Source organism: Polyodon spathula, chromosome 11, assembly GCF_017654505.1.
Source record: "Polyodon spathula isolate WHYD16114869_AA chromosome 11, ASM1765450v1, whole genome shotgun sequence".
In the NCBI taxonomy this organism is placed as follows: Eukaryota; Metazoa; Chordata; class Actinopteri; order Acipenseriformes; family Polyodontidae; genus Polyodon; species Polyodon spathula.
Genome location: NC_054544.1, coordinates 4650451 through 4669542, shown reverse-complemented (window position 1 = coordinate 4669542; position 19092 = coordinate 4650451). Strand labels below are relative to the sequence as shown.

General features: G+C 45.1%; 1 protein-coding gene across 1 annotated transcript in view; it reads right to left on the bottom strand.

The window, feature by feature from the left end:
- The window catches only part of LOC121322761 (potassium voltage-gated channel subfamily H member 8-like), a 75347-nt gene that overhangs the window by 29931 nt on the left and 26324 nt on the right, over positions 1-19092 (bottom strand). The window lies entirely within an intron of this gene.

Sequence of the window (19092 nt, the reverse complement as noted above, 5' to 3'; positions counted from 1 at the left end):
GTCTGTTTGTGTTTCAGTGCTTCAGTGTGTGTGTGTGTGTTTTACCGTGTGTATTTTAGTGTGTCTGTGTTTCAGTGTGTTTCAGTGTGTCTGTGTTTCAGTGTGTCTGTTTGTGTGTTTCAGTGTGTGTATTTTTTAGTGTGTCTGTGTGTTTCAGAGCTTCAATGTGTGTGCTTGTGTGTTCCTGTGTTTCTCTGTTTGAGTGTGTCTATTTTTCAGTGCTTTCTGTGTGCGTCTGGACATGTATTCACAACTTTATTTCCACACCTTTTACCATATTGCTATCTGGGGGCTTCAGAAACCCAGTCCAGAGAGCACACTGTGCTATGAGCCAATCAGTGTTGATCATAAACCATCTTCCCACTGGGTCTGTGTGAGTGAGTTCTAGAACGAGCTACGTTTGAAATAACATTCAAAAGGAAATCTCAGAAATCACAAATCTAGCTGAAAACTACATACTACCCACAAGCTGAAAACCAAACACTGTTCACTTGAGATCTGAGCAATGAAGCAGAAAACCAGCCCCCGCTGTTCCCACTATGTGACTCGAAGGAGACAGGAGGATCTCAAAAGGTCATTAGTGCTATTATTTCAGAAGAGACAAATGCACACAAGAATCGTTGTGAATTGCTGATTGTAAATTAATTTTAGAAATGTAGCTTTGAGAATCTAGCCCTGACTGTGTGAAACATGCATGCAGCTCTTAGTGCTTCTGAGCATATCCAGACCCAGGGTGAGAAGGCTAGCAATCTGTCCAGTGCCCTGAGTGTGTGCCAGCGATCATGCTTGCCGTGGTAGTTTTAATACACTCACGCAGCTCAACAGGTTCAGGTCTCTGAGCTCTTACAACACAGCTCAACAGGTTCAGGTCTGAGCTCTCTCTCACACAGCTCAACAGGTTCAGGTGTCTGAGCTCTCTCATGCAGCTCAACAGGTTCAGGTCTGAGCTCTCTCTCACGCAGCTCAACAGGTTCAGGTCTGAGCTCTCTCACGCAGCTCAACAGGTTCAGGTCTCTGAGCTCTCTCACACAGCTCAACAGGTTCAGGTCTGAGCTCTCTCACACAGCTCAACAGGTTCAGGTCTGAGCTCTCTCACACAGCTCAACAGGTTCAGGTCTCTCTCTCAGGGTTCAGGTCTGAGCTCTCTCACACAGCTCAACAGGTCAGGTCTGAGCTCTCTCACACAGCTCAACAGGTTCAGGTCTGAGCTCTCTCACACAGCTCAACAGGTTCAGGTCTCTGAGCTCTCTCACACAGCTCAACAGGTTCAGGTCTGAGCTCTCTCACACAGCTCAACAGGTTCAGGTCTGAGCTCTCTCACACAGCTCAACAGGTTCAGGTCTCTGAGCTCTCTCACACAGCTCAACAGGTTCAGGTCTGAGCTCTCTCACACAGCTTCAGGTCTCAGCTCTCTCACACAGCTCAACAGGTTCAGGTCTGAGCTCTCTCACACAGCTCAACAGGTTCAGGTCTCTGAGCTCTCTCACACAGCTCAACAGGTTCAGGTCTCTGAGCTCTCTCACACAGCTCAACAGGTTCAGGTCTGAGCTCTCTCACACAGCTCAACAGGTTCAGGTCTGAGCTCTCTCACACAGCTCAACAGGTTCAGGTCTGAGCTCTCTCACACAGCTCAACAGGTTCAGGTCTGACTCTCTCACGCAGCTCAACAGGTTCAGGTCTCTCTCTCACACAGCTCAACAGGTTCAGGTCTCTGAGCTCTCTCACACAGCTCAACAGGTTCAGGTCTGAGCTCTCTCACACAGCTCAACAGGTTCAGGTCTGAGCTCTCTCACACAGCTCAACAGGTTCAGGTCTCTGAGCTCTCTCACACAGCTCAACAGGTTCAGGTCTCTGAGCTCTCTCACACAGCTCAACAGGTTCAGGTCTGAGCTCTCTCACACAGCTCAACAGGTTCAGGTCTCTGAGCTCTCTCACACAGCTCAACAGGTTCAGGTCTCTGAGCTCTCTCACACAGCTCAACAGGTTCAGGTCTCTGAGCTCTCTCACACAGCTCAACAGGTTCAGGTCTCTGAGCTCTCTCACACAGCTCAACAGGTTCAGGTCTGAGCTCTCTCACACAGCTCAACAGGTTCAGGTCTGAGCTCTCTCACACAGCTCAACAGGTTCAGGTCTCTGAACAGGTTCTCTCTCACTCTCACAGCTCAACAGGTTCAGGTCTGAGCTCTCTCACTCTGACAGCTCAACAGGTTCAGGTCTCTGAGCTCTCTCACACAGCTCAACAGGTTCAGGTCTGAGCTCTCTCACACAGCTCAACAGGTTCAGGTCTCTGAGCTCTCTCACACAGCTCAACAGGTTCAGGTCTGAGCTCTCTCACACAGCTCAACAGGTTCAGGTCTCTGAGCTCTCTCACACAGCTCAACAGGTTCAGGTCTCTGAGCTCTCTCACACAGCTCAACAGGTTCAGGTCTCTGAGCTCTCTCACACAGCTCAACAGGTTCAGGTCTGAGCTCTCTCACACAGCTCAACAGGTTCAGGTCTGAGCTCTCTCTCACACAGCTCAACAGGTTCAGGTCTCTGAGCTCTCTCACACAGCTCAACAGGTTCAGGTCTGAGCTCTCTCACGCAGCTCAACAGGTTCAGGTCTCTGAGCTCTCTCTCACAGCTCAACAGGTTCAGGTCTCTGAGCTCTCTCACACAGCTCAACAGGTTCAGGTCTGAGCTCTCTCACACAGCTCAACAGGTTCAGGTCTGAGCTCTCTCACACAGCTCAACAGGTTCAGGTCTGAGCTCTCTCACACAGCTCAACACAGGTTCAGGTCTGAGCTCTCTCACAAGCTCAACAGGTTCAGGTCTGAGCTCTCTCACACAGCTCAACAGGTTCAGGTCTGAGCTCTCTCACACAGCTCAACAGGTTCAGGTCTGAGCTCTCTCTCACACAGCTCAACAGGTTCAGGTCTGAGCTCTCTCTCACGCAGCTCAACAGGTTCAGGTCTCACACAGCTCAACAGGTTCAGGTCTGAGCTCTCTCTCACGCAGCTCAACAGGTTCAGGTCTGAGCTCTCTCTCACGCAGCTCAACAGGTTCAGGTCTGAGCTCTCTCACACAGCTCAACAGGTTCAGGTCTGAGCTCTCTCTCACACAGCTCAACAGGTTCAGGTCTGAGCTCTCTCTCACACAGCTCAACAGGTTCAGGTCTGAGCTCTCTCTCACATAGCTCAACAGGTTCAGGTCTGAGCTCTCTCTCACGCAACTCAACAGGTTCAGATCTGAGCTCTTGCATGCAGCTCAACAGGTGATATCATCAAAGTTGTGTTCTCTGCCTTTGAGACAATTTTTGGTTGCAAACTTCTGCCTCTTGTCCTCTTATTCCTTCAATAGCTTAAAATAATGAATCACTGAGTTCATCACTCAGGCATAGCAAGTCTAGTAATACTGTTATTAACTTTTTAACATATCTAAAGAATTATACGCTTCAGGGAAGGTGGATGCATTGATTGTATTATAATTGAATATGACCCTGATATTGCTGTGATGCAGCCATCTGAAGCTTCTTTGTATCAGATAGGTTGCATAGAGGAAATCACATGCCATTAAAAAATCTGCTGTTTAAACTTTCTCATCCATTTAAGACCAGAGCAACCAGTAAGACTGTGTTTTATGTTTGTTGGTTCATATTTGATGGTAATGTGTTAAGTCTTTGTTGTTTATTAAGCTGATCGCGGATCAGCAAAAAAAGCGCCGATATGGCGTGTAGTTCGGGTGGATGGGGAGTATAGACTCGCCGGCATTGCTGCCGTTGTGTGCCTGATATCGGGGTGTCGGTGGAGGATTGCCTGGTAGCAGTAGGAGAGGTTGATAAAATCAGCTTTGAGGATGAGTAAAGCTCTAGTCATTTTTTTAACTGATGTAGATTTGGTCAATAAGCTGGTGGAGGAGGGTTTTAGTGTGCAGGGGTCTTTTATTGAAGTTTCACCTTTAGTAACACTCGTAACCAAAGTAATACTGTCTAATGTCCCTCTCTTCTTAAGAACCGAGTTACTGGAAAGAGAGTTATCAAGACATGGAAAATTAATGTATCCCCTTAAGACGATCCCTCTAGGTTCTAAAAATCCCAGTGTGAAACATATTTTGTCTTTTAGAAGGCAAGGGTTTATTTTACGGGATGACCCTAATTTGGTTATTGAGGTAGCGTGGAATTTTAATATAGAGGGGACGAAATGCATCGTTTTTGCCAGCTCTGATATGATGAGGTGTGGAGCTCAGGGACATCAAAGAAAACAGTGCACGAAGGATTGAGCTGAAGCAGAGCAGGATAAGGGAGCTCCTGGCAGGGAGGCGGTTGGGGGCGATCGGGGAGAGCGGGAGGAGGAGCAGGTCCCGGAGCCAGCAATGCGGACGCCCTGCGGCAGAGAACTACACAGCAGAGAGGAGATCAGTGAGGGGGCTGTGCAGTTCTACAAGCAGCTATTCACAAAAGAACAGTGTGATCCTGACGATACAGAGACCCTGCTCCAGGATCTACCCAGCCTGAGTGAGGAGGAGCAGAGTGGACTGGATACAGAGCTCTCCTTCAAGGAACTGACTACTGCAATGACACAGCTCTCCAGTGGGAAGGCGCCTGGGATAGATGGACTCCCCGCTGAGTTTTTCAAACATTTCAGGACGGTGATCAGGGAGGACTTCTTCCAGGTGAACGTGTTTGTGAGCAGTGATGGGGACGTCCAGGCCCTGAAGGAGAGCTTGGCAGTGTTTCAGAGAGCATCATCAGCACGGATAAACTGGGCAAAATGCAACACCTTCCTGACAGGCAGTTGACAGGAGATGGGGCCCCCCCACGCTGCCTCAGGCCCTGCAGTGGGACAGGACTGGGATTAAGGTGCTGGGGGTGTTCTTTGGGACAGAGTTGTTCATGCAGAGGAACTGGGAGGGCCTGGTGGGGCTGCTGGCTCAGCTGTCATTCAAGGGGAGGGTCCTAGTCATCAATAATTTGGTGGTCTCCATGTTATGGCACAAGCTGGCGTGTCTGGACCCTCCATGGGGAATGACAGAGGAGATTCAGAAAATACTGCTGGATTTCTTCTGGAGCTGGAGACACTGGCTGAGGCCAGTGGTTCTGTACCTCCCCACTGATAAAGGGGGGGCAAGGCCTGGTCAGCATTGAAGCAGGGTGGCAACATTCAGACTGCAGGCAGTGAAAAGGCTCCTGTACACTGAGAAAGGTGCTCATTGGACAGAGATAGCCTTTTATTTTCTGAGAAGAGTATGAGGAATGGGGCTAGATCGGAACTTGTTTTTAATTGATTTTGTCAGGTTAGATAAGACAGATCTCCCCTCTTTTTATGTTAATATTTTTAAAATGTGGCAAATAGTAAGAGTGGAGAGGGAGGAGGGGTCAGCGACAGGGCAGTGTTTATTAGAGGAGCCCCTATTATTTAACCCCCTTTTTCCCATTCAGTTTTTTCAGTTGGGGTGCTGTGTGCCAATTTTGTTAAGGCTGGAGTAACCCGACTGGTTCATTTGACTGAGTTAGGCCACCTCTGTTGGATCTCATTGGCTCAGCTGGCCAGGCGGCTGGGCTGGCGCTCTGAGAGGCTGGCTGAGAGAATGATAAATGAGCTGAAGAACTCTCTCTCCCCGAAGCTCAAGGACGCTTTGGGAGAGGGGCTAGCTGGGGGGGGTCAGATCAGGGAAGGGACCCCTTTTTCCCTACAGTTTTTTATTCCCCGGTTTAGGTGAGGAGGAGGACGGGTTGGAGCGAGAATAGGGAGTGGAGAGAGAAATATAGCTCTCCACACAGCAGAGGGGAAAAAACTGCATGAAACAGTTCATTCCAAACAGCTAAGAGGAACTGTGGACACAAAATGGAGAAGCCACAGGTAGCAGAAGAGAGTGAGCCGTTATGGAGAGTGTTGTACAAAGAGCCCCTCACCAAGAAAGCAGGATCCTGCACTGGACTGTGTCTACGGGCAGGTTCCTCCACAGAGTGGACCCCAGCAGCAATGCTGAGTGCTGTTTCTGTGGGGAGGAGGAGACAGTGTTCCTCACGTTCAGTGACTGTGTCAGGCTGGGATGATTCTTTCACCTCCTGCAGGGGCTCCTACAAGCTCTTGGGGTGACTTTCAGCAAGGAGATTTTTATTTTTGGGTTCCCCTATAGTTTTAAAACAAGGAATTGGAGTGTTTTAATTAACTTTATTTTAGGGCAGGCAAAATTGGCCATTTTAAAATCCAGGAAAAATAAAATTTTAGAGGCAGGACTAAAAGATGTTGTCATACTTTTTTGTATTTTAGTAGGAGTGGGAGACACCTTGTGCTCTATTGAGTGAGGAGGGAGAGCTGCTGTTTAACTTCTAGTTTTAATTTGATTTGGTTTTATTGTTTTACAGTGTTTTTACTTTGGGTTGAATCTGTTTTTACAGGAAAAGCACTGTTTAGATTTTTTTAATATAGGGTTTTTTGTTTTTATTTACATTTTATGATCCTTTTGATTAAAATCTGTTTTTAAAGGAGAACATGATGTTTTTTTAGGATTTTATGCTGTTGCCTGGGAAAGTTTCCCTGGAGCCAGCAAGTATCTTAATTGTGTTGTGTTTTACCTTATTGTTATTTAATGGATTTTAATTGCAACGATTTAATAAATGATCTTAAAAGTCAAAGTCTCTCTCTCTCTCTCTCTCTCTCTCTCTTTCTCTGTTGCTGGGGTTTGTGCTGACGGCTTGCCAGCCGATCCCCGGCGATGAGCTCTCATTCCCAGGGAATGAGAGGTTTGACCTGAAGGCACTGCTGTCGCTGTGTCCCTGACAGTGTGGTGTCAACGGAGGATTGCTTGCTTGCAGTATGCAAGGTAGTTGAGGGGGACAGGATCGTATCAGCATCCCAGATGAATAAATGGCTTATCATTTTTTTTAAAGATCCGCAGGATGTGGATAAACTTGTGCAGGAAGGTTTTGTAGTGCAAGGGAGTTTAGTGCACATATCGCCCCGTGCAACACCCTTTGTAAAAGTTATTTTATCGAATGTCTCCCCATTTTTAAAGAATGAATTACTTGTGAGGGAGCTGAGTAGGTATGGGAAAATCAGTTCCCCAATAAAGTTTATTCCCCTGGGGTGTAAAAATCCTTAGTTAAATCACGTCATGTCTTTTAGGAGACAAGTGTATATTTTATTAAATAACCCAGGCATTGAAATAAGTGTCACCTGGGGGGGCTGCAGTGTAGCGGGGGAGGAATCCCCCGATGCAGAAGCTCCCAACTTGGACTGGGGGGGGGGGGGGGGGAGGCTCTGGGTTTCAGCCTGAAGCGGCGGTCCCTCTCTTCTTAGAGGGGGTGGAAGCACAGTGCTAAGTCTCAGCTTGGCGCTGCTGTGATACCTTCTCCCCCAGACCTGCAAGAAAACGCTGCAAAGGAGCTGGGTGCAGCGGTGAAAGTGAGGAGGAGGAGGAGGAGATGAATGAGGAAGATGGAGGAGAGGTCTCTGACTCCTTAGTGCTTTCTGAGATCACTGACAGCCAGACCCCGAAGGAAAAATTATACACTGTAGAAGAGTTTTTTAAACATGACCAAAGGAAAACGTAATGTTGATAGAAAGCAATTCTTTCCCAATCTTAAACTGTTTCTGTACTCTGCTAATGTGGCTTTTAGAAAAGCCACTTTAAGAGGAATTGATCAACCAAAGCAGTACAGACTTAAAAAATATGTACAAGTAGTCAGGAAAATGATTAATACAAAAACCAATAAAGTTTAAAATGGCCCAGTTGTATTACAATTTTATAGTTTTTGTTGTCAGTTTTCTTTTAATAGTTTTAAATAATTTTAATTTGAGTTTTTAGAGCAAAAAAGGGCGGGGATTGTTTTTTTTACAAGAAAAGCATACAGATGAAGGGAATGCAGTGGAATGGGAGGTGCAGTGGGGAGGCCAGTGCCTGCTGAGCCACGTACCTAACAGCAGTGCTGGGGTGGCTGTGCTTTTTAGATCTGGGTTAGGAGCAGATATTTTAGAAGTAAGAGAGATTATTAAAGGAAGGTTTTTAATGGCAAAAGCTAAGGTGAAGGGGGGGGGTTAACTTTTAACTTAATAAATGTTTATGCTCCTAATGTAGGGAGAGATAGGATTGTGTTTTTAAACATTCTAAAACAGACTATCTTTACAGTTAATGACAAAGACATTTTATTAGTGGGGGGTGATTTTAATTGCACAGTGAATTTTAATATAGACAGAAAAAGTATAGAACCTCATCTCCCTTCTGCGACAAAATTAGCTGCAATTTTAAAGTTCAGTGGCTTGGTTGACATCTGGAGGTGCTTGCATCCCACCACTCGCCTGTACACATGGTCACATCACATTTCACAGTTTATAGTTAGAGCACTAAACTTTTGCAAGACCTCACATTTGTACAACAGTTTAGAGATTTCTGTAAAACAATCCGTCCTTTGTAAAGTTTGGGTTGGTCAAAGACGATTTCCTAAGGGACCCAACCCCCCGATGCCCCACCACCCCGGTCTCCACCCACCAGTTCATAAAAAATAACTCGATCCCTGTAACTAGCCCCGGGGGGGGGGTGGGGGGGGGGGGTGGGTGGTCAAGATTTATCGAGCTAAGGGACATGGATGCCCCCACCAGCTTCTTCTTCAGCCTGGAGAAAAAGAAAGCAAGCAGCAAATAGATGCACTGTGTCTGCCTGCCCTGTGGGAGAGAGTTGCTAGAACAGGAGCAGATCACAGAGGCGGCAGTGCAGTTTTATACTGGACTGTTTTCCAGCGAGCCATGCTGTCAAAATGACAGGAACTCACTGCTGCAGGGCTTACCCACCCTGAGCGAGGAGGAGAAGGGGAGTCTGGAAGGCAACATCTCTCTCCAGGAGCTGACCACGGCAGTCAAGCAGATGGCCAGTAGGAAGGCCCCAGGTATTGATGGTCTACAAGCAGAGTTTTTCCAATACTTTTGGAAGGAACTGGGGCCAGATTTGCTGCTGGTGCTGCAGGAGAGTTTGAGTGATAGAAAGCTGCCGCTTAGCTGCTGCAGAGCTGTAGTGACTATGCTTCCCAAGAAAGGAGACCTGTGCCAACTAAAAAACTGGACACCAGTCTCAATTTTATGTGCCGATCTAAAAATATTTTCAAAATGTCTGGCCATTAGATTGAGAGAAGTATTGAACAGTATAATACACCTGGACCAGATCTACTGTGTGCCAGAAGAGTCAGTATTTGAAAATATATTTTTAATTAGAGATTTTTTAACTTGTGCTCAGATGGGTGATTTTAATGTGGGACTGGTCTCCTTGGATCAGGAGAAAGCTTTTGATCTGATCGACCACCATTACCCGTTTACAACACTGGAGGCCTTTGGGTTTGGCCCCAGGTTCATTAACTATGTTAAAATGTTCTACGGTAATGTTTTTAGTATTTTAAAAATGAATGGTGGACTGAGTCAGCCCTTCCCGGTGTGCAGGGGCATCAGGAAGGGCTGCTCCCTGTGTGGCATGCTGTACTCTCTCTCCATTGAGCCTCTGCTGAAGAGCAGGCTGGCGATATGGGCGAGCCTTGTTCTGCTCCTGCTGCGGCAGTAAAGGTGTCCGCCTATGTGGATGACATTAATGTGTTTATTTGCAGTAACCAAGATGTCCAGCTGTTACAGCAGTGCCTAGAGGCATTCCAAGGGGCTTCATCAGCAAAAATAAACTGGGCCAAGTGTGACAAGTTTTTGTCAGGCAGCTGGCAGGAAGGGGGCCTCCTGTTCTGCCACAGACATTGAGGGGGAAAGAACAGGGCTAAAAATATTAGGTGTCTTTCTGGGGACTGAAGAAGGATTTGAACTAGGAAGGTCTCTTGGACAAGGTGAGAGGGTGGCTTCAGTGCTGGCGGGGGCTGCTGTCTCAGTTATCCTTCAGGGGGAGGGTTCTTATAACTAATAACCTGACTGCCTCTATGCTGTGGCATAGGCTCATGTGCTTGGACCCTTCCCAGGGCCTGATTAATGAAATCCAGTAGATCTTCATAGAGTTTTTTGGGGTGGGATGCACTGGCTGAAGCCAGCTGTGCTGTAACTCCCTCGAGGTGAAGGAGGGCAGGGTTTAATTAGCATTGCCAGCAGGGTAGCAGCTTTCAGGCTGATGGCAGTGCAGAGGCTCCTGTACGCCGGGGAGGAGGTTAACTGGAGGAAAGTGGCCATCTTTTTCCTCGAACAAAGTGGGAGGCCTGGGGTTAGGATTATCTGTTTTTAACTGACCACAACATTCTGAACAGCTCTGGACTGCCTGGGTTTATCTTAGTATCTTTAAAGTGTGGAAGACTCTGAGAGTGAAGAGAGAGGAGGAGATGACAGGGCAGAAACTGATACAGGAACCTCTTTTCTTTAACTCTCTGTTCCCAACGCCGTGTCTCCAGTCAGAGGCTTTGTGTGTCAGCTTGGGAAAAGCAGGAGTGACCAGACTGGCCCATTTGATGTCACCTGGGAATTCTTGCTGGCTCAGTGCTGCTGAATTGGGTAGGAGACTTGGCTGGTGCAGCGAGAGACTGGCTGGTGAAAGTTGCTGGCTGGTGTCAGGGTCTGTCTCTCTCCAGGGCTCAGAGAAGTCCTGAGGGGGGAGATGGAGAAAGGACAAGAGGAAGACTCTGATTTCCCGTGTTACTTGTGTCTCCCCAAGTAGGTGAGGAAGAAGAGGAGGAACAGCAATAAAGCAAACTGTTACAAATTCACAAAGTTTGTAGCAGAGTCTTCCACTGCTTAGAAAGCAAAGCGCTGTATGTTTTTAGTATTAAAAATGTGTTTTATAAAAATCTAAAAGGAATGGTGGACTCCGAGTGGAGGGACAGTCTCTCTGTGAAGGAGGAGACAGCGCCAGTCTGTATAAGCCACCACTAGACAAGAGAACGGGGGATTTGTAGTGGAGGCTTCTCCACTGCATTTTAGCAACAGGGGGGTTCCTGCACAGAGTAGAGCCGAATATCAGCTCTGTGTGCAGTATGAGACTGTGTTTCACACGTACAGTGAGTGTGTGAGACTGCGGCCTCTGTTTCAGCTCCTCACAGAGTTACTGCAGGGGCTAGGGGGCACTTTCAGTAAACAGCTTTTTATTTTTGGAATCCCTTATAGTTTTAAAGAAAAGGAAATTAATTTTATTATAGGCCAGGCTATACTGGCCATTTTAAAGAGTAGAAAGAGCCGTCTATCTGGCACAGGGATAGCTGATGTGGTCAGGCAGTTCAGGGTGCTGGTGGTCAGCAGATTAAAGGCGGATTTCACCTATTTTAGCCTGGTTAATGATCTCTGGGGCTTTCAGAGGAGGTGGTGTGTGGGAGACATACTGTGCTCTGTAGATGAGGAGGGAGAGCTCACTGTGCTGCTGTGAAAAAAAAAAACAACAAAACAAAACAAAACTGATTTAACAAAAGTACAGTGTATTATGTTTTAATTTTGTTTTCTTTTACAATAGATGCTGAGTTAGTTCCATTGACCCCACACTCAGCACAAATCTAAATCTGGACTTTTGTTTTTGTTTTTGAATGTTTAATTATTTGTAATGTTTTAATTATTATATAGAATAAAGGACTTTCAAAAGTTAAAAGTCTCTCTCTCTCTCTCTCTCTCTCTCTCTCTCTCTCTCTCTCTCTCCCCTCTCTCTCTTTCTCTCTCAGCACCCTATGCCATATTTTATATGTGTCAGGTAGAAATTATGTACATTAAGATTAGCTATATTGTATATTGTTTAATTATTCTTACTTAACTACATATTGTAAAAAATTGTATATAGATCGGGCTGCTGTCTGATACACCTTCCGACCCCCAATGTAAGTCAGTTTGGATGTACCCTGTAGGTATCCTGTATGATATTCTTGTACCCAATGTACCAGTCTGTATACGAGACAGTGATGGAGCAGAGAGCCCAGGAGAAGTCGATCGAAGCACAGCCTCATATGATATTATATCAGAGGCATCGGTAGAGTGTAGGATCCATCTCAACTGAGTTTGAGTAACTGTGTCACAAGGCTGTGTAAATCTTTAATCAGGACAGCCTTGTGCATGTATTAAAGCAATCACATTTCCTTCCATTATTCAGCAGGCTGCGAACGTCAGGAACTAATTTAGCTGATCAGTGGAGTGGCATCCTTGTGAGGGTAGTGAAGTGTTTAACAGAGCGTGTCTGAGAGCAGCTCTCCGACAGTCCCATCACTCAGAGGAAAGACAGAGCAAGGACAGAGCAGGGACTAAGAGAAGAGACAGTCCAGGATCGCAGGGACACCAGCCACAGTGCTGGACAGAAACCGGATGGGGAATTCTACCCCGGTAAATTTGCAAAGCCTGTGGTTATACTATACATTTATTATGGTTTTCCATGTTTTTTTTTAATATGCTTTTCCATACCCCTCTGGGCGTTGTACTGTGTATGCTTTACTGTGCTTTGTCTATGCTTTATTACACTTTGTTATGCTTTTAGAAGGGAGCGCACACAAAGTACACACACCAAGGCCGTCAGAACAGAAAATATTGATTAAATTGATTTTTTCTGGTCCTTGTATGCAAACACTCAACGATGTCAGAGAACTTCAAAGAGCCAATGACTATTAAGAGATATCCAATCAGATCACAAGCTTGATGATCTACTGGTCAGTATCCCTGCCTGAGATAGCCAGTTAGACCCATGATATCCCTGATTTCCAGTGCCTCCCCGAGGATGGATCAGCCTGTCACTCTGGTAATAACCTGTAAGTACGTTGTTGATCAAACTCACCAGAGCGATATCGAAGACAGACACCCTGTGGCCTTCTGAGCGAAGTGTCAATGTTCACAATAAAGAAGAACTCATCAGACAAGAGAAGGGAGCCTGCACAGGGGAGTTTTACCAGCTACAGATACTAACAATGAAGAACAGCAGTCCATCAGCAATAGCACTGGGGCAGAGAATAACAGGGATGCTATATTATATTATAGACAGTGTTAGAGCACAGAGAGGGAGCATATTTATATTATATAAGAGACTAGGGTGGAGGTAGGGGAGAAGAGAGATGAGCACAGATACAATATTACATTAGAGACATAACCAAGTTCACCTTTTGCACTTTGCTGTAAAACAATATAAAATTGTGCTCAGAACTTTAGGGACTGCTCAGGTAGTCTGTCTTCATCAGTGCTGAAACCCTGACCAGAAGGTGAACCTGCAGATAATCACAGCCTAACAGATAAACACCAGGCTCTGGAAAGAAACTGATTCAATTCGTTCCCCAGGCTGGAAGCACCGCACTTCTACACAATGCATGCTGATATGAAGTGTGGAAGGAAAATTGTTTGCTCTCACCAAATGAATGCCCCCGCGGTGCCCCATTAACCTTCAATTCAGTTTCCAGCCACCAGATGCCGCTAAGCTCCATGTGAAAATCCCATTGGAATGGATGGGGAAGGGTACCACCAAAGAGGGCTGTCCTTACAGCAGTTTTAAAGAAGCACAGCAGGGGCAGCGACTGTGTTGAAGACACTCTCTTGATAGACACTCATGATTTGTAAATCATGTTTTAGCATTGCGTGTTTAGAGAGCCTGTTTGGACACCAAAAGACCAATAGGTTCTAAAACATTCCTATATGCTTCCTTTGTTCTATTAAAGCATCGCTGGTGTGTATTTGCAGCAGGCCTGCAGAGCTCTGTTGAATGGGGGTCATAGCATTAGGGGGATCATTCTACTCTGTTACATGGGCTTCTGCGAAAGAGAAGATAAATACTGTAGTTCCCTCGCTAAAGTCTAATTTGAAGTGACTTTGATTTTAATAAGCTTGCCAGTCAGAGGTCCTGGGTCCCACAATGGCAGTCATCAGCTCTGGATCGCTTCTGGAAGCAGATTCGAATGCAGACTTGGCACAGGGAAGAAGGAAAGGGTGTTTGTTAACCCCTTCAGGGGTTCAATGGCTGTTCAAACGGTTTCTTCTTAAAATACATTCGAGAGCGACTCAATTTGGATGGCCCGATTCAACCTGTCAGTACATTTTAGACCCCATTCCGTGCACCTGGTTGTAAAAATCCGAACGTTAACATTATTTTATTTGTGGGAAACATGTCCCTTGTACCTTAAAGGGTTAAGGGGCCCCAATGGTTTGTTTGGCTCTATCAGAGAATCAGACTCAGATGTACAGTAGATGTGGTTCAATGGTTTTGCTATTAGAAACTGTTGTGTTGTACGTCCCACAAATGCTAATCTAGGTTCGAAACCCCACAGGTTAACTTCTGTGTAAAAACCCAAGACCAGAGCCAGACCCTGAGACTGCAAAATGACTGCAGTAAACTTTTACACAGGAAAAAATCTGCAGTTACCCTCTGTCTGTTTGGCCGCACAGTTTAATATATGATCGAGTGTGTTTCAGTTCTGGGTGAACGATGCTAATAAAAGGTAAATGAAAGATGCAGAAAGCTGCAGAAAGCCAGGCTCCAGACAGAGCGGTGCTGCCCAGAAGGGTCGTCTGTCTGCACTGACTGGTACATGAAGGCGGTTTTGATTCAGCATGAACATGAATTAAACAGCGTTCTCTCAGAAATAGAGCCATGAAAGATTGATTATCCTGGGGTCGAGAACACTGCCTCTCACACGCCATGCTTGCTATCATAGTACACAGATACACAGACAGCACTGCCTCTCACACACTATCATAGTCCAGAGATACGCAGAGAACACTGCCTCTCACACGCTATCATTGTACAAAGATACACAGAGAACACTGTCTCTCACACGCTATCATAGTACATATACACAGAGAACACTGCCTCTCACACGCTATCATAGTACAGAGATACACAGAGAACACTGCCTCTCACATGCTATCATTGTACAGAGATACACAGAGAACACTGTCTCTCACATGCTATCATAGTACATATACACAGAGAACACTGCCTCTCACACGCTATCATAGTACAGAGATACACAGAGAACACTGTCTCTCACATGCTATCATCATACAGAGATACACAGAGAACACTGTCTCTCACACGCTATCATAGTATATATACACAGAGAACACTGTCTCCCACACGCTATCATAGTACAGAGATACACAGAGAACACTGCCTCTCACACGCTATCATCGTACAGAGATACACAGAGAACACTGTCTCTCACACGCTATCATAGTATATATACACAGAGAACACTGCCTCTCACACGCTATCATAGTACAGAGAACACTGCCTCTCACACGCTATCATAGTACAGAGATACACAGAGAACACTGTCTCTCACACGCTATCATAGTACATATACACAGAGAACACTGTCTCCCACACGCTATCATAGTACAGAGATACACAGAGAACACTGCCTCTCACATGCTATCATCGTACAGAGATACACAGAGAACACTGTCTCTCACATGCTATCATAGTACATATACACAGAGAACACTGCCTCTCACACGCTATCATAGTACAGAGATACACAGAGAACACTGTCTCTCACATGCTATCATCATACAGAGATACACAGAGAACACTGTCTCTCACACGCTATCATAGTATATATACACAGAGAACACTGCCTCTCACACGCTATCATAGTACAGAGAACACTGCCTCTCACACGCTATCATAGTACAGAGATACACAGAGAACACTGTCTCTCACACGCTATCATAGTACATATACACAGAGAACACTGTCTCCCACACGCTATCATAGTACAGAGATACACAGAGAACACTGCCTCTCACACGCTATCATCGTACAGAGATACACAGAGAACACTGCCTCTCTCACGCCATGCTTTCTATCCTAGTACATATACACAGAAAACACTGCCTCTCACACGCCATGCATAGAATTGAAATAGTTTGTTTACGCAAGGCTGTTGAAATGATATTGTGTCATCACTAGTGTATTGATCTTGTACGGAAGCTTTCAGCAGTCATACCTCTGAGCATGCTAAAAGTCCCTCGGTCTATCAATCAGTCTATGGAATGCATTACCCAATCTTGTTAAATGTTGCAGCTCTTTACTCAAATGTAAGATTATGCTTTTGGCTGTTCTAAGATCTTTTGTTAGTCGTCACTGTTACAGATCATTGCTGTAGCAGAGTGTTTGTTAGATGTATAATATTTTTTGCAGGGTCACATTTCACCTGCGAGGTTCAGAATTTTACAGTGTGATTGTTAACCCTACAACCCTCTCCTGTTGTTCTCTCCTCCCTCCCTCTCTGCGCATCACTTAGGAACAGTCAGAAAAACAAACAAGTCTGAATAAGTAGGATTGAAAATCTAAATCGAGTTTTCGGAAGACAGCTTTTCAGTGGCCAAATATTTCCTGCACACGATAACAATCTGTGCTGCAGATTGTGGTTTATTTGAGTTGGTTCATTATACAGAGCTGGTGCTCCTCAAAGCAGACTCCGTACCAGTGCTACACTATGATGATAGTCACTGTAAAGAGTGTGTGCAAATTAGATCTGCAAAAAATAAAACAGCTAGCCTATTAGCAACATGTGCTCCCACATAAAGAAAAAGCCTCTTAATTATAAACCATCTATAAGCCTTTGAAAAATTGTTTTAATGAACACTGCCCTCTAACAGTTATCGCTGTGAGGTAACTGAGCTCAGACAGCAGAGCTGTGAAGAGTTCCACTCTTTATATAATTTCACATTGAAGAGGGGAAACATGGCCAGTACATTAAAACAGGGGTATGGATGGCAGACAACACCTCAAGTACCACTTCCAAATGTGCTAACCCTGAATACTTGAACACGGTCACTGGTGATTAAGCAAAGCGATGCTTCAGGCTGGGAATTCACTTTTTTAGTCTTAGATCAAACCACGTAAACATTAAGCAGATTTTAGTAGCTTCCAATACCAGAACAAACCGCCAGTTGAATGCTAGTATCTTATTTGTCTTCCAGTAAAGAATATGTCCAGTGACTGGCAAGGAAGGGATTTGGATCTGACCTGGCATTCCTGCTGTGCGCCAGAGCTCCTCCTCCTCCCAAGCCTCCACCTGTTTTTTTCACCACTTATCTGCAAGCTAATCTGTGGGCAGGGGTGCCTCAAAAGGCGAGGCCAGAGGCTGAAGAATGCAATGTAAAAATCTGAATAATGTAGTCGTGTCGTCTAGTCTGAGCTTTAATAAATAATCCACCACATGAGTTTCCTGACTGAACAATAATTTCATAACCATTGCAGAAAAAACAAATCATGTTATTCTGGAAAATCCATTTTATTATGGAGCCGACCCATTGGATAACCATAGTATCCCCAGCAATGGCAACCCTGTGGATCTGGAACCACTCTATCTGGCACTGCAATGTGATATCATTGATTGAAGTGGAAGTCTAAATACCTTTAAAAAGTGTGATGATGACATTGCTGTAGCATGTTCCTTGTTAATAATGGGACTCCTTCATTCAAATAATGCCTTAGGAGTTCCATTATCCCTTAAATATACCATAATATAATAAAATCAACATTATTCAAGGATGCTCTCCACTCCTCCACCCTCCCCACCTGGCTTCTCCTTCTCTCAAAAAGAATGCACTGGACTGTGTTAGAGCAACACATGGGAGGCTTGGCTGCCTCCTTCATAAGTGGAAAATTAAAGCGTCTCCTAATTGTGACTGCAGTGAAGTGCAATCTATCACTTACATCATCCATCACTGGTATAAATGGAATACATGTGGCGACCCCAGACGCCATCGAATGGCTTTCCAAACTCAACATACAGCTAAAAACTCAATCCACTGCTTTTCAAATGTCATGCGAAAGAGAGAGAGACTCTTGGAAATGGGTCCCAGTTGTAATTCTGTGGACCTGAAACAGTAGGATGTCAGACTTTGGAACTTAACCCATGTGCTTTATTCACAAAGCCTTTACTAGAGTTATTTAAAGACTATTTTATTCCAAACTGCTTTGATATGTTAAATAATGTTTACATTTCATTAAAAGTTGAATCCAATAAAACTAAATGAAGCCTTGTAAATATCCCATGTTAAAGCTGTGTGTTATATAACTTCAAACCGGATCATGGTGAAACAAGCTACATAAAGTGGAGCAAATTACTTGAAGAATGAAAGCTATTTTTTAACTGGAAGTGTTCCATGTCTCTGTATTGCACAGTATTGTCCTTGACACACACCCTGAAATCAATGGCACTTCCTTATGGATATTTTATAAGAGCAACATGGACAAGAAGCTTCTTAGATATGAATGATGCATGATAGCTGGCAGACTTATTAAAATAATAAACCTTTATTTGGTAAAGTGGTGTCTTGCAGTTCAGTTTGGGATTAGTATTGCAAAATAAGAAATCCTTGCACAGAATGGTTCTTTTGCAAAACATCATGACTTGAGCATGAAGTCTTTCTTTGCTATTTTAAAACTCTGATCTGCCCACGAAGGCATTTTTCTGAGATAATTGGGGGGAATGGCTGAGAGCAAGGGGGGTATTCAAGAACGACAGCTGCTCAGTATTGCATTGCAGATTAGCATGGGTTACCCTTTGCTGTAAAATCAGGACACAATGTGATTTACTAAATATTATTTGCAGCTGTAGATGTTCTTCTACAATATTCCCATGGAGGGATTCTAAATCTAGATTTACAAACTAGAATGATTGTTCAGCCATAAACCACAAGTGGATAATTCTCAGAAAAACAATCGAATATTAAAAGCTGCATGGGGTCAGGAAGAAACCAATAAGATGCTGCCCCTCAGAGGGGTGCAGAGAGTTTGGATTGCACTTTCCCCTTAAGAGACTGAAGAGCCTTCTTGATAACTCGGATCACACTTTCACAGGGTGCAGCACAGGGAAGCAGGGTACAGCACAGGGGAGCAGGGTAGAGCATAGGGGAGCAGGGTAGAGCACAAGGGAGCAGGGTACAGCACAGGGGAGCAGGGTGCAGCACAGGGGAGCAGGTTGCAGCACAGGAGAAACCACAATTAATCCTAATGTTTTAAAGTGACTGAGCCGGTTACGGGTTCAGAAAAGTACTTTATTACACAGATGCTCTGGGTCTTGACATGGTCTGGTATCAGTAGCTGCAGCATTTCTGATTCAAAAAGAAAATGGTTTGCAGATTGCAATACAGAGTGCCAGCAGGGTGATCTCTCGCCCTGCTTCCCTGCAGGCACACACTGTGGCTCACATTCACTTGTATTTCTGAAGGCTGCTTGGCC